Genomic DNA, 13,926 nt, shown 5'->3' with positions numbered 1-13,926 from the left:
ATATAGTTTAACGAGTGAATAAATAGGGTGTGATTACATAGGGCAAGGTACCTGAGATGAAGGTGGAGTTTGGGGAGGTGGAGGGATGCTGGAACAGCTGAGACTGAAGAGAGGCAAGCAGCTGCTTATATACTCTGGCTGTTGATTGGAAGATTAGATGGGCTCGCTCCTCCCTAAATTACGTTTAGGAACTTCACTTCAAAGTTGTGCAGCATTAGCTATAAACTAGAAATAATACAATTCATTATCTATTTCATTAATAATTCCTTCATTTCTGATCATTCACATTGTGCATTTTCTTATACAGATCTACATTGAGCACGCACTGCAGTATAGGTACTGTGAATACACCTGCACCAGTGTTGGCATTGGCACCCAAGCCGATTGTTGAGCCTGAACCCTGTCTGCACTTTCAATATACCAGGTATGTTGAAAACTTATTTATATACACAAATTGTTTATAGACTTTAGTATTTTTTTCCTCTTTCACTCCCTGAGGTTTGTTCAGAGTTTCAAGGGATAACTTGTGTGCACCTCAAAAGAACAAAACGTCATTCATGACCTCTTTTAACAAACATAGCAACTTCATCATCATAATGAATTGAGCACAGAGTAAAGACCTTGCAGATGAGATGAAAACTATCCCAGACTATTCTGATAAGCAGTTTTGATTCCTATACTGATGAATTCCTTGGAATTAGTGGTTAAGTGGTTAATGTTACACTTTTGTGACAGTCATTGTGTTTTCTTGAGTAGTAAGGTTTTGTGGAATTTTCATTTCTGACCCTCTTCCCATCCTTAATACATTTTCAGTGATGTTCATTTATGATTTGTAATTAATCATGCTGAAAAATCATGAAAATTATTCATTTTTTCCTACAGACATCAGACATCCTATCACACAGATATAGGCCTCTATTACCCTTATAGCTTAGGGAGTGTGACGCAATATTCAAGACTTGTCTGGTAGGGTTTTTTTTTTTTTTTTACTTTTGTTTCTTTCATATTTTCATTGATAAAGTTTGTGATAATGATATGGCAAGTCAATGCTTTATAAGTCCATGTGACTACAAACCAGTGTACCCATTAGAAAAAACATCACAAATAAGATCTCCGTGATATACATTTTTTCACCAATGAGGAAATGAGACAAATATGGCAAAAGTTTTATACTATATTTTCATATATGATCTATTTAATTTTTTTTAAGGAGTTATTTTCAGATAGAGTTAATACTTAAGTGAACTGAGATCTCTTCTGGGCTATGAAAGAGCAAACTCAGAGCAATAAAGCCATGGGTGCTGCAGTGCGCGAGTGTGAGTGTGTTTGTACTGTAAACTTGTCTCAGCACAGGCAAGTCTGTCTTTTCTCCTGTCTGTATATTCTCTCCCATCTCTCATTAGGGGCCAGTGGTCTGACCTCAGTGGCCTGTCTCTTGTGTTTAATGACAATATCTCTGGGCTCTTCCTCAGCAGCCAGCACAGATGCAGTGCTCAGCACTTCAGATGTTATCTGCTATCCTTTCCATTTCTCACTCTCCCTCTCTTATTCTCAACTTCAGCCTGTCATATCAGCAGCGCTGCTCTGAAGTGTATGAGTGTTTCTCTCTCTCTGCAGGAACTGTAACACCTCACAACATTGTAAAGATTTACAGAGCGCTAGTCTTACTGATATTCACACTACCTGTCTGTGCATATGCTGAGAAAGACAATGTGGAAAAAAATGAGTGAATGTAAAGTTCCATGTTGTGAATTTTGTGAGCAGTTACCAAAATGTTTTTAGCATCCTTATTGTTATGACCCCCTGCTCTTTCCTTTCTTTTCTTTCTTTCTTTTTTTTCCTTGCTGAGTATAGTTGCCAATTGGATGGGGGCGGAGCCTGATTATTCTCCAACACCTGCGGCTTCTGCCTATTTAAGAGCTGCTGGTGGCACTCCACTTGGGCCTACCTCAAAAAACCTGTTGTTGGTGGTTTTGCAGTTTGATTTCTCTTTGTTTTTGTACAGGATGGTGAGATCTGTTTGTTTAGTTGTATTAGAATAGCGGGAAAGCATAGGTAAGTAAGCTGACCCGGAAGATTCTTTTGTGTTTGTTATTTTTTTCTCGGGAGTGAGGAAAGTTTAACTCTGAGTTGTAGTTTAGATTAGTTAGCTCACCAGTCCTGATTTGAGTTTTGTATGTTTATTTGTTGCTTTGTGTTTTTCTTTGTTTTTTATAGTTTTGATACTTTTACTGCCAATAAATTTGATCTTTTTTGCCCTGGCCATTGCGAATTTTGTTTATAACTTCTTTTGAACTGCTTTTTATGTTGGTCCCTAATCTGGGTCGGAACACTTCTCTATGGTTGCTAGAGCATTGCTAAATGGTTGCTAACATATTCAGAATGTTTTTAGTGTGTTGCTAGGTGGTTGCTAGTATGTTCAGAGTGTTTTTTTGCCATGTTGCTATGCAGCGGCAAGGGTGTTGTGGGTGGTTGCCAGGGGGTTGCTATGCGTTTGCTAAAGTCTTTTTTAGCATTCTGCATTGCAGTTTCTAAAGCATTGCTAGGTGATTTGTTATTGTTAACATATTGAGTGTTTGAGGTTGTGTCCTCCGGAGGTCGCATTTGAAGGCTGCATATATCATCGAGGTGGTCTCATTTAAGAAAAGTAACCGTTAGATTGCAAAGTAAGAAAAAATAATACAGTATTTTACACCTCAGAAGGAATAACAGCCAATTTTATTACAGTTACTTGTCTTAAATAAGACATCCTTGATGATGTATGCAGCCTTCAAATGTGACCTCCAGAGGACGCACCTCTGAAAGGAGATGCAGCTAGTGTTTTTAGTGTGTTCTCATGCAGTGGAAAGTTTGATGTGGGGGGTTGTGAAGATTTTACTATGTCATTGCTAAAGTGTTAGTGTTTTAACACCCCAATCTACATTTTCTAAGTTTCTTGTGTGTTACTATGCAGTTGCTAACATATTCAGAGGGGTTTTTGCAGTGTTGCTAGGTTAAGAGTGTTGAAGGTGGTTGCCAGGGTGTTGCTATGCTGTTGCTAAAGTGTTCAAAGTGTTTTAAATGAACTGTTCTGCAGTTGTTATGGCATTGTCAGGTGGTTTCTAACAGGAGGTTCAGAGTGTTTTTTGCCATGTTGCTATGCAGTGGTGAGGGTGTTTTGGGTGGTTTCCTGGGGGTTGCTATGTGTATGTTAAAGTGTACAAGGTGGTGTTTTAACATTCAGGTTGTTTTCAGTGTTTTGATAAGTCAGATGCTTAGAGTGGTTTTTGATCTATGCAGTAGCAAGATTGTAATGGTGGTTGCCAGGATATTGCTATGTGGTTGACAACAAGTTCAGACTATTCTAACGTGTTGCTATGCATTTGTTCGGCTCTTCTGTGTGCTTGCTGAGGAGTTGCTAGGTTGTTCTGAGTGGCTGCTAGGTGGTTGCTAGTCAAAGGAGCTCCACTGAGTATGGTTACTGCCACAATTAAGTTACTTTACCGAGTACTGTGAGAGCAATTCAAAAGCATAAGGAGTCATCTGCTCTACTTTGATGTCATAAGCCGATCGGCCCGCGCACAAGCCTAAAGACTTCACTTGTTTCATTACTGGATGAATCAGAATTTTTGAACAAACCTCCTGAATGAATGATTCAATAACTCACTCACAAATACTTCACTTGTTTCATTACTGAATGATGATACTGTGTGTTTGAAAAGACTGTTTGTGAAGCTGTTTTAGACCTAAACATGATAACTGTTCTCTCTGGATCAACGTCAGAGTGAAAACAGATTTGAATGTGATTTTGTCAAAGGTTTAATAAACAGAGGCATATCGTTGTCATTTAAAAATATGATTGCGTGGGTGTTTGAATCGCGATCTTTTAACAATTAATCGTGCAGCTCTACTGTATTGTTACTGCCACAAATGTGAACTTATGTTACAGTAAGTATATGTACAAAAATACTTGTTTACAAGGAGTAATTAAATATATTTTATTTGTTTTAATCATAATAAACTAAAGGGGTAAAGATATATTCTCTGAAAACTCGCTGAAGTCATCTGACAATTTTACTACTCTGGTAAATTTATGTATCTAGTTATAGGAATGTTTCTTTCTATTTTCTTTTTCTTTTTTCTTTTTTTTCTTTTTTTTTTTATTTTTGCAGTGAAGAGGGCTAAAGCAGATTGTGTCAGAGAGGAAGAGGAGTGAAGGAGAGAGACAGGAACTGATGAGGTAACACAACTCAGTGTCAGCTCCAGATAGAATCATCACCAGGAGGTGTGAATTGAACCTTAGCCAGAGTGTCTGTCGATCACTGATACACCACCACACATACGCTGTGTTTCTCTCCTCACTTTATTTTCCTTCTCATCATCTCTCTCTCCACTATCTCTTTTTTCTCACAGGCCTACCCGTCTCCCTCTCTCGTACCGCCTTCCCTCTTGCATCTGTTGTGGTGCAGCAGGCCAGATGTTGTCCTTGTCAAACTCAATATCAGATTTCCGTAGTTTTCCGTTGCAACAGCTGAGCTAAGTGGGTTACTGCCCTTCCCCATTAGTCTGAGTCTTAAATGATTTGCCTATAATTCTCTCACCAAACATCTCACTTAATTTTCATGCTCAAATAATCCATAAGAGACATGGGAATAGGGAGATGAGTTTATCAAGCATTAGACACTGTGTCAAGCTCAGAGTTTCCTGGACAGTGGAGAGAAAATGTTGAGTTAGAGGATAAGAATAAGTGAGATAAGCAGGTGGAGACACTTCTATGTTGATTAGTGAGATTATTTGAATCTGCTTGTAGTGAACTTTGATTGGCATTAAAATGTAAGTATGTCAATTCCATTGTCAAAAAGAAGTGCACATAATTAATATTTTGTCACATTTTAAAGAATTATATTTAATAACCTTTTAAGAGGCACACTTATTTTGATGTGTTGACTAACATACTAAAGCACATGTAAAGTACTTGAATGTAATTTCAACTGTAGTGTGTTTGATTTGATATTATATGTAAAGTTAATATATTTTAAGGCAGAGGCTATTAAGTGCAAATAGCAATATGCTTTTATGCAGTGAAAATAGTATTTTCTTCGCACTAAGTTTAAAATGTTCTTTGCACCTCAGTGTATTGTAGTACATTATAAAAAAGTTTGCAATAACAATATACACAGTGTATATGATTATATTTATTAAAATCATAAATGGTTGCCACCTTAGAGACATAACTTGTTCCTATTCCTAAAACCCTCCTCTTAACCTACCCCTATTTCTACCCGTTAAACACTTCTTTTTTTTTTTTCTTTTTTTACAACTATTCTATTGAATACCCGTTAGGCACTTTATTTCCACTTTTCAAATATTTTCTTCATTTATATTTAAAATAAATGATACTCTGAACTGAGTTATAGGAAGTATGAGTTCAGAAAAAGGTGGATTCGAACACATCAACACACCTTACTCTCCACGTCTGCTGCTTTCAGATGGGTTTCTTTTGTAATTTTGCTTTGCTCAACCAGACATTGGTGGGCAGAGTTAGTGTAAATAGCCCACGCCAACAATGCGGGCTATTTGCACTTGGTGTAAATATAGACAATCTGATATAAGCTTCAATTTTAACCACTAATATTATAGTAATGTACCAAATGAGAGGGTTCCCCGTATAGTTTGCAGCATTATTTGGGGGTTCCTTAAGAAAATCAAACTATCAGTATTGATATCATTCTGAATAATCAGCTTTTGGTATCGGCTGAGAAAAAAAAAGCACTCTAAAGTTTAGCTAATTGCATTTAATATAAATTTACATTGTAGTATCTTTTAATTTAATTGCAATTAAGTCCACAAAGACATTACATTCAGTCTGCACTTAAGTATACTCTTGTAAAGTATATTATTTAGGTATTAAGTACAATTTTTAAAAGTATGTTAAAGTGTACTTCTTTTTCACAAGGCAAAGCATTTGTCAGCCCTGCTCTGACAATTTTATTGGTAAAATAGTTTAGCAACATAAAAGATACATGACATTTTTCACTAAGGTAATACAAGCGCTGTTCTTGAAGCAGATAAACTTGCTTTTTCACTATTAGTAGAGACACTGCTGCCGAACATTCTTCTAACTATAAGTAACTCAGCAACTATATCCCTGTTTAAACCTGACATTAAGAAGCATTTTTGACACTAAATACAGGTGTAAATGGGATATAAAACATTTTGAGCTTGTCCACTTTTGACCTTTGCCTACTTGTGATCCGATCAACCAAAACACATCTTAATACCAGGTGTAAACATGGCATGCATGTCAACTAGCAGTCATTTGAGTATAAGCAGACTGTCTGCTTAATATCTACTAACACTTTTTTTTGATGGCCCCCTAACAGACTCTAAGTAACTTTATAACTACATCAACTTATTCTACTTACCTGAGCCCAAACTTAGCAGTCAACTACACCCTACTAATACTGTAATGGAAGTTAGTTGACATGTAGTTGCAAAGTTACTTATATGTCTGAAGTGGACCATCAAAATAAAGCGTAACCAAATAAACAGCCCAAAACCGAGTACAGTACATATCGACACCTCCATCCGCTGTGATTATGGTGGCGTCATGAGCAGAGGGGTCAGACAGAAGTGAGACTGCTGGGCAGACAGCGGTGGGCCGGAGGGCAGCTATGTTTAGCTTCCAGACACACGGCAGGTCCTGAGGATAATGGAGGATATAGGCACACGTCTGAGAGCGTGTGTTAGTGGGATTACAGTCAATTCCCTCTGATGCTCATCTGGGAATTCAAATGAGTCTGGGAACATTGTGGGAGCACTGCATGCAGGTTATGATGGAGAAACCTCATCAGTTGCTAATATGGCACAACATGCTCACAGACAGGCATGAACGTAAGCATCCTTCTGTTTGCCGTGAGCATTTGACTGATGGGAATTCATTTGTTTATTTCTTTTTTTCTGGCACAGACACTTGAAAGAGGCACAGGATGAGAGATTGAGAGAGTAGCAGAGGGTAGAAGAGGATGAGGAAAAGAGTGTGAAAGGGAAAAATGAGAAGAATCCCATTTGAATGAAAATCATATTCAAATCCAGGGTGAAGAATGAGCTGCAAAAGCAAGCGGCCTTGAGGGTTTTGCATAATGGCTGCCAAAGCTAACGTTACAAAGCTGCTCTGCTGAAGTAAACAAATGCTGAAAGAGACTTAATACTGAAGTGGACATGTTGTTTGGTGTGTGTGTTTTTACAGACACCCACTCACTCTCTCACCTGTCTTACCTGTGTGAATGTGAAACCTGAAGCGTGCTTTTTATTTTGTATTCGTGCCTCACTCAATTAATGCATGTCTACCGTCGTTTCTCCATCATCGTCAGTAGAGGATAGGCACATGCCGTTCTAAATGTGGCGGTAATTAGCGCGTTTAAACAAGGCAAGTCAGTCGCACAAATAAAGCTAGCCGATTAAAGGCCCAGCCACATTAAAAGTGGATTATCTTGCGTATGTAAATATCCATTCTCATTTTCATCAAATTGTAAGGGATCCAAAGCCAGAGCTGCCATTAGGGAGCTCAGGTGTGTGTGTGTGTGTGTGTTTGTGTGTGTGTGTGTGTGTGTGGAGACAGGCTGGGGATAAAAGAGTGTTGAGATATTGTTTTGGCATGAGATTACTAGAAATCATTCTCACTTCTCAATAGAGCAAATGTTGATTGAAAGAATGAGTGCAGTCCAAATACTGATAACCCCAAATTCAATTATGTGAATGATGACATGATATAGACAAGTGTTGTTTTCAAATAAAATTAATTGGAATAATTTCACAAAACCTGTCAAGAGGTTTGTCCTGTCATGTTTTTGAAAAAGAAATAATATTTAGCATAATGCAAATTAACCATTTATATTTTCTTCATTGCCACGCAGGTTTTTAATGAGATTCATTATATATGAATATAAATGAAAATAATATTCACAGTTAAAGGGTTAGTTCACCCAAAAATGAAAATTCTGTCATTTATTACTCACGCTCATGCCGTTCTACACCCGTAAGACCTTTGTTAATCTTCAGAACACAAATTAAGATATTTTAGTTGAAATCCGATGGCTCAGTGAGGCCTCCATAGGGAGCAATGGACACTTCCTCTCTCAATCCATAAAAGTATTAAAAACATATTTAAATCGGTTCATGTGACGAGAATATTTTTGGTTTGCCAAAAATAAAAAAAAAAAAAAAAAAAAGACTTATTTAGTGATGACCGATTTCAAAACACTGCTTCAGGAAGCATCGGAGCATAAATGAATCAGTGTATCGAATCTGCTGTTCGGAGCGCCAAAGTCACATGATTTCAGCCGTTGGCAGTTTGACACGCGATCTGAATCATGATTCGATACTCTGCTTCATGAAGCATAGGAACGTTATGAATCAGTGTTTTGAAAGCGGCCATTACTATATAAGTCGTTATTTTTTTTATTTTTTTTGGCGCACCAAAAATATTCTCGTCGCTTTATAATATTAATATTGAGCCACTGTACTCATATGAACTGATTTTAAATATGTTTTTAGTACATTAATGGATCTTGAGAGAGGAAATGTCATTGCTCCCTATGAAGGCCTCACTGAGCCATCGGATTTCAACTAAAATATCTTATATAATATCTTTTGTGTTCCGAAGATTAACGAAGGTCTTACGGGTGTGGAACGGCATGAGGGTAAGTAATAAATGACAGAATTTTCATTTTTGGCTGAACTAACCCTTTAAAAATGGAAAGCAATTTATAGCAATTAATTAAAGTACACAGCTCAATTTTCTTTAATACAAAATATCATTTATTTATTTTTTATTTGTGTGTGTGTGTGTGTGTGTGTGTGTGTGTGTGTGTGTGTGTGTGTGTGTGTGTGTGTGTGTGTGTGTGTTTGTGACATATCAGGACACAAATGTGTATAATGACATGGGTATGACAAGGAGAGGGTGACTTATGAGGACATTACCCCATTTTTCAAAAGGCTTATAAATCATACAGAATGAGTTTTTAGTTTTTTTCTTTCTTTTTTTTTTTGAGAAAGTAAAAATGTGCAGTTTCCTATGATGGGTAGGTTTAGGTGTAGGGTTGGTGTAGGGTGATAGAAAATACGATTTGTACAGTATAAAAACCATTACGCCTATGGAATGTCCAAAAACAAGTGTGTGTGTGTTTTTATGAACTGTGGGGACTTTCCATAGGCTGCAATGCATTTTATACTGTACAAACCATACTTTCTATCCTCCTAACCCTAAATCTAACCATTACAGGAAACTGCACACCTTTATTTTCTCACAAAAACATCATTTAGTATTTTTATTAATTAATTTACATTGTGGGGACTGGTTTCTGGTCCCCACGATGTAGGTGATCTCAGGTTTATATTACATCGTGGGGACATTTGGTCCCCACAATGTAATATAAACACACACACACACACACACACACACACACACACACACACACACACACACACACACACACACACACACACACACACACACACACACACACACACACACAAACACAAACGTGTGTGTGTGTGTGTGTGTGCGCGCGTGAAATGTTCTTGGCAAGCTTCATGAGATTCATCCAGTTAACTAGACTAACCTTAACTTGAACCATACCCATAAAAGAAAATGTTTTGTGTGTATTCAAATATCCCACATCAAAATGTAAAGTGCCCTTCGTCAATGATGGCAAGCGTCATTGGATCAAATGGCCTATTAAATATGCACAATTACAAGATCTGAAAGCTACAGCCTAAGGGAAATGTTTTCTGTGAATAACAGCTATAATTTCAGTCTTCAGTCCTCACACAAATCTTTCATATGATTTCATAAAGGAAAACTCAATAAGTAAAAATATATTGAATCAATTTATGCTTTAAGGATTTTGTCACCAGAAATTTTAGTTTTATTTTGTACTACTAGGTTAAACACCCACACACAAAAACACAGTGTCAAATGTTCCAGACCAAAGGTGCAAGTTGTCTCTTGTCTTTTCTTATTTCCATTTTAGCTTCCTGTCACTGAATAATACCTGCAGTTGGCCCCAGAGGGACCCAGGATTCACTCCTCATTTGAGCAGCCACACAAAACACAAATACTCACCAGCACTCAATTAGAGCAAGTCTCTTCACAGCAAACCTGTAAAGCAACCAGAGATCTAGGAGAATATAGCAGTAGTGAAAACATGAACCATGGAGCACTTATATAATCCCTATATGAACCACCCCCTTGAGTGCAAATCATTGTTGCCCTGTTTCCTTGATATGAAATAGGCATTCATGTACGTTACATATATGCACACGTGGGTGGAGGGTGATTACTTCCTATATATAGAATATTATGTTATCGGAACCTTGTGAAATTACCAAGTGAGCAATCACTGACTCACACTCATGTCATTCCAAACTGTATTACTTTGAAGACAAAAGAAGATATTTTGAAAAAAGTCTCCTTTTATGAATACTATTAATTCAAACACACTACTTGGCTCACATACTGTTTTTTACCTACTATATAGTATGGAAGTAGCATAGTTGGGACGCAGGGTCAGTGATTTTTGTCTATACAATGAAAGTCAATGGGGTCTGGTCTTGTTTAGAAAAAACTGTTCTTCATAATACCTTTTCTGTTCCACAGAAGAAAGGAAGTCAAACAGGTTTGGAACAACAATAGGGTGAGTAAATGATGACAATTTTCATTTGAAATTTTTATTTGAAAAATTTAATGAACTATCCCTTTAAAGGGGTGGTTGATTATTATTTCAGTTTTTTTTGCTTTAGTCAGTGTGTAATGTTGCTGTTAAAGCATAAATAATACCTGAAAAGTTATAATGCTCAAAGTTCAATGCAAAAGGAGATATTTTCTTTTAAAGAATTCAGTCTTCAGTGTCACCTGATCCTTAAGAAATCATTGTAATATGCTGATTTGATGCTTAAGAAACATTTCTGATTATTATCAATGTTGAAAACAGTCAAATTTTTGTGAAAATGGCAATACACTGCCATTTAAAAGAGATAGATCGTTAGAGAGATAGATAGATAGATAGATAGATAGATAGATAGATAGATAGATAGATAGATAGATAGATAGATAGATAGATAGATAGATAGATAGATAGATAGATAGATAGATAGATAGATAGATAGATAGATAGATAGATAGATAGATAGATAGATAGATAGATAGATAGGCGAGGCAATGTTTGGCTGCTTTAGAGAAGAGGAAGAGTTGTTGTAGTAGAGTGTTGTTACCATGCTGTCATTTTACGTCGGACTGCTTCACAAACGAGTGTCAATTCAATGCTGGATTTGCACAAAAGATTAACATGACGGCACATGCTAGTCAATAAGTTGAATCAACCACAACAACTACATAAATTTATCAACTAATGGTTCAGAAACGTCCAGATGAATTCTAAATGTTGTAACTTCTTCTTTCCATCAGTGTCTGACTCCAGTTTGAACAATGTAAGGCTGAACGCCGTTACTGACAATCGTCATTTTGGCTGTGTGAGATTCTCCAGCTTTGTTGTTGAGCAGCTGAAGCGAATGCTGTTAAAGCTCCGCCCTGTTCTGGGAAGGGGGCCGGGAGTAGTAACTCATTTGCATTTAAAGGGACACATACAAATGGTGTGTTTTTGCTCACACCCAAATAGGGGCAAATTTAATAAATGATCTGTGGGGTATTTTGAGCTGAGACTTCACAGACACATTCTGGGGACACCAGAAACTTATATTACATCTTGTAAAAGGGGCATTATAGGTCCCCTTTAAACAGAGATATGACATCATGAACCTCAGCAAATAGCTCTTCACAAGTGCTGATTCTAGCAACCTAGTAAACACAACTTTGCTTCCTGCTGGACTGATAAAACCCGTGCATTACGACTCCAAGAAATTGTGCCGAAGCCAGCCAATCAGATCTGCCGATTTCAGCCAACTCTTGGCATTTTGTGTAAGCATCAGACACAGACAGTGTGAACTGTCCGCAGGCGGCTCGTAGGCGTCCCATCTGAAGGTGAGGCTAGGTATAACATAATGTGACCTGTGAGTGTGTGTCTATCTGGAAGGGAATTGTTGGATGAGAGTCTGGTGTTTATCTGGCGGATGTATATTCACAGACGGCAAGATTAAGGGCTCTTCTGTATGCTAACAGCTAACTTCACCAAGCGGCAGTCTACGCTAAGTGCTGTGACTCATGCCAGGGCACACGCAATTCAACTTTTGGTTTTACACACAATCACAGCCTAATTTGTGCTCTCAACAACTCAATTGAGGTTTGAGATGTTGAGGTTTGTATGGAGATGTTGTAATGCTAAAAAAGAACACAGTATTGTAAATGTGGGTGACTGTATAAACTGGTTTGAGAAAGATCAGGAATTAAGTTGAACAGAAAAAGTTTGTATTTATGGTTGCTAATGGATTGCGAGTAACATGTGATTAATGTGTGAGGGATGAATAAAAGAGAAATGGTGGTTCACCACTGGCCACAAGTTGCACATTAAATATTTGATTAGCAAAGTAGCAATGTACAGCTCTAATAAAGAAATTCTCTACCTTCATAAGACATGCTAGGGCTGTTTTTAGTGCTGTAACAGGGCGCCAGGTGGTCTGTCAAAAATAGGTCACTGTGATTTTGCCAACTAAGACGTTCTTGCATTCCTTCTCCCTGAAATCAGAGGGAAATGATAGGTGAATAACACCAAACCCTGGTTTGTAAGCCTAAACTTGACATAAACTGTGAACTTGTTCCTCAAATCTGGGTAGCGTTTCCCAAAAGCATCGTAACCCTAAGTTGATCGTAGCTCCATCGGTAGCTATGGTTCTACGATCCACTTAGGCTTACGAGGCTTTTGGGAAACACAGCCCTGATTGGTTAATTGGAATGTTGTTCCAGGATCAGCAAAGATGTTGATCAAGGAACATGTTGTACTTGGTAAAGTCAGGTTCATCTCAAAAATATGAGAGAAAAAAAATGACAAATGTATTTTAACTATAAAACTAAAATCAATATAAAAAAATCTATAATAATTTATTTATTTATAAATGTACCCTTGCAGTGTGCATATTCATATATTTTTTCTTTAGCTTGCATAATGATTATATGGCAATATTAAATATAAACTTGAATTGGAACAATAAATTTGAATTGGAAATGTTTCTCTTATATTCTAATATTTGTTAGATGTGCTGTTAAGTATAATAATATAATATAAATTTTTTTTTTTTACAAATATTTTCCATATAATATTTTAATAATTTTATAATATTTATTTATTTCAGTTTAAAAATATTGATAATATAATGCCTGCTTTTCACAAAATTCATTTAAATTCCCTGGGGGGAAAAAAACAATCTCTGTCTACATTTTTAATGAAAATTCTTTTTGAATTTTCGGTTTTAATTAGAAATACATCATATGTAAAATGTGTTATGAATGGAGTTTCATGTGTGAAGGCTGACAAGCCTCTTTTGTGTTTCAGTGTTTGGCTTTAGTAAAAGCGAAGTGAAAAAAGAGAAGTTGTTTTCTAGATTACGTGTCATCCACACTAAAAAAAAAAAAAGAGTTTGTTTGTGAAACTAAAGTAGAGGGCTTTTTATTGTGCGTTTGTTATTGTCTTATTTCCGGCATGTTTGTCAGATCAAAATCACTTTCTCTCTCACTCGCCCTCCCCCGTCCTCTTTCTCTTTCCTGTTTGCTCATCCTTTGAAGTGATAGAGTGTGGGCTTGAGGGCCGAAGTGACTCCTGAGAGAAAGACAGAAATGGAGGATGAAAAAGAGAAGATGAAAGGATCTTTTGGTCTTGTAGAATAGGGGAGATGGATGGAGGGGGGTTTGGCGAATGGCGATGGTCTTACATTTTTGTTCCTCGACAGTTGAGGGTAAGCTAAGCCAAAGGGGGTCAAGGAAATGCTGACATGCTG

General features: G+C 37.1%; 1 protein-coding gene across 1 annotated transcript in view; it reads left to right on the top strand.

Moving 5' to 3' along the window:
* The first annotated feature begins 361 nt into the window (after positions 1-361).
* strbp (spermatid perinuclear RNA binding protein) overlaps positions 362-13,926 on the top strand; it is a 128,370-nt gene continuing 114,805 nt past the window's right edge. The window contains exons 1-2 of the mRNA XM_067398213.1: positions 362-424; positions 10,640-10,676. The gene's annotated coding sequence lies outside the window, so the exon portion shown is untranslated. The remainder of the gene's footprint in view (positions 425-10,639; positions 10,677-13,926) is intronic.

Source organism: Chanodichthys erythropterus, chromosome 10 (genome assembly GCF_024489055.1).
Source record: "Chanodichthys erythropterus isolate Z2021 chromosome 10, ASM2448905v1, whole genome shotgun sequence".
Classification (NCBI taxonomy): Eukaryota; Metazoa; Chordata; class Actinopteri; order Cypriniformes; family Xenocyprididae; genus Chanodichthys; species Chanodichthys erythropterus.
Note: the sequence above shows the minus strand (reverse complement) of the source record. Positions and strands in the feature narration are given on the sequence as shown.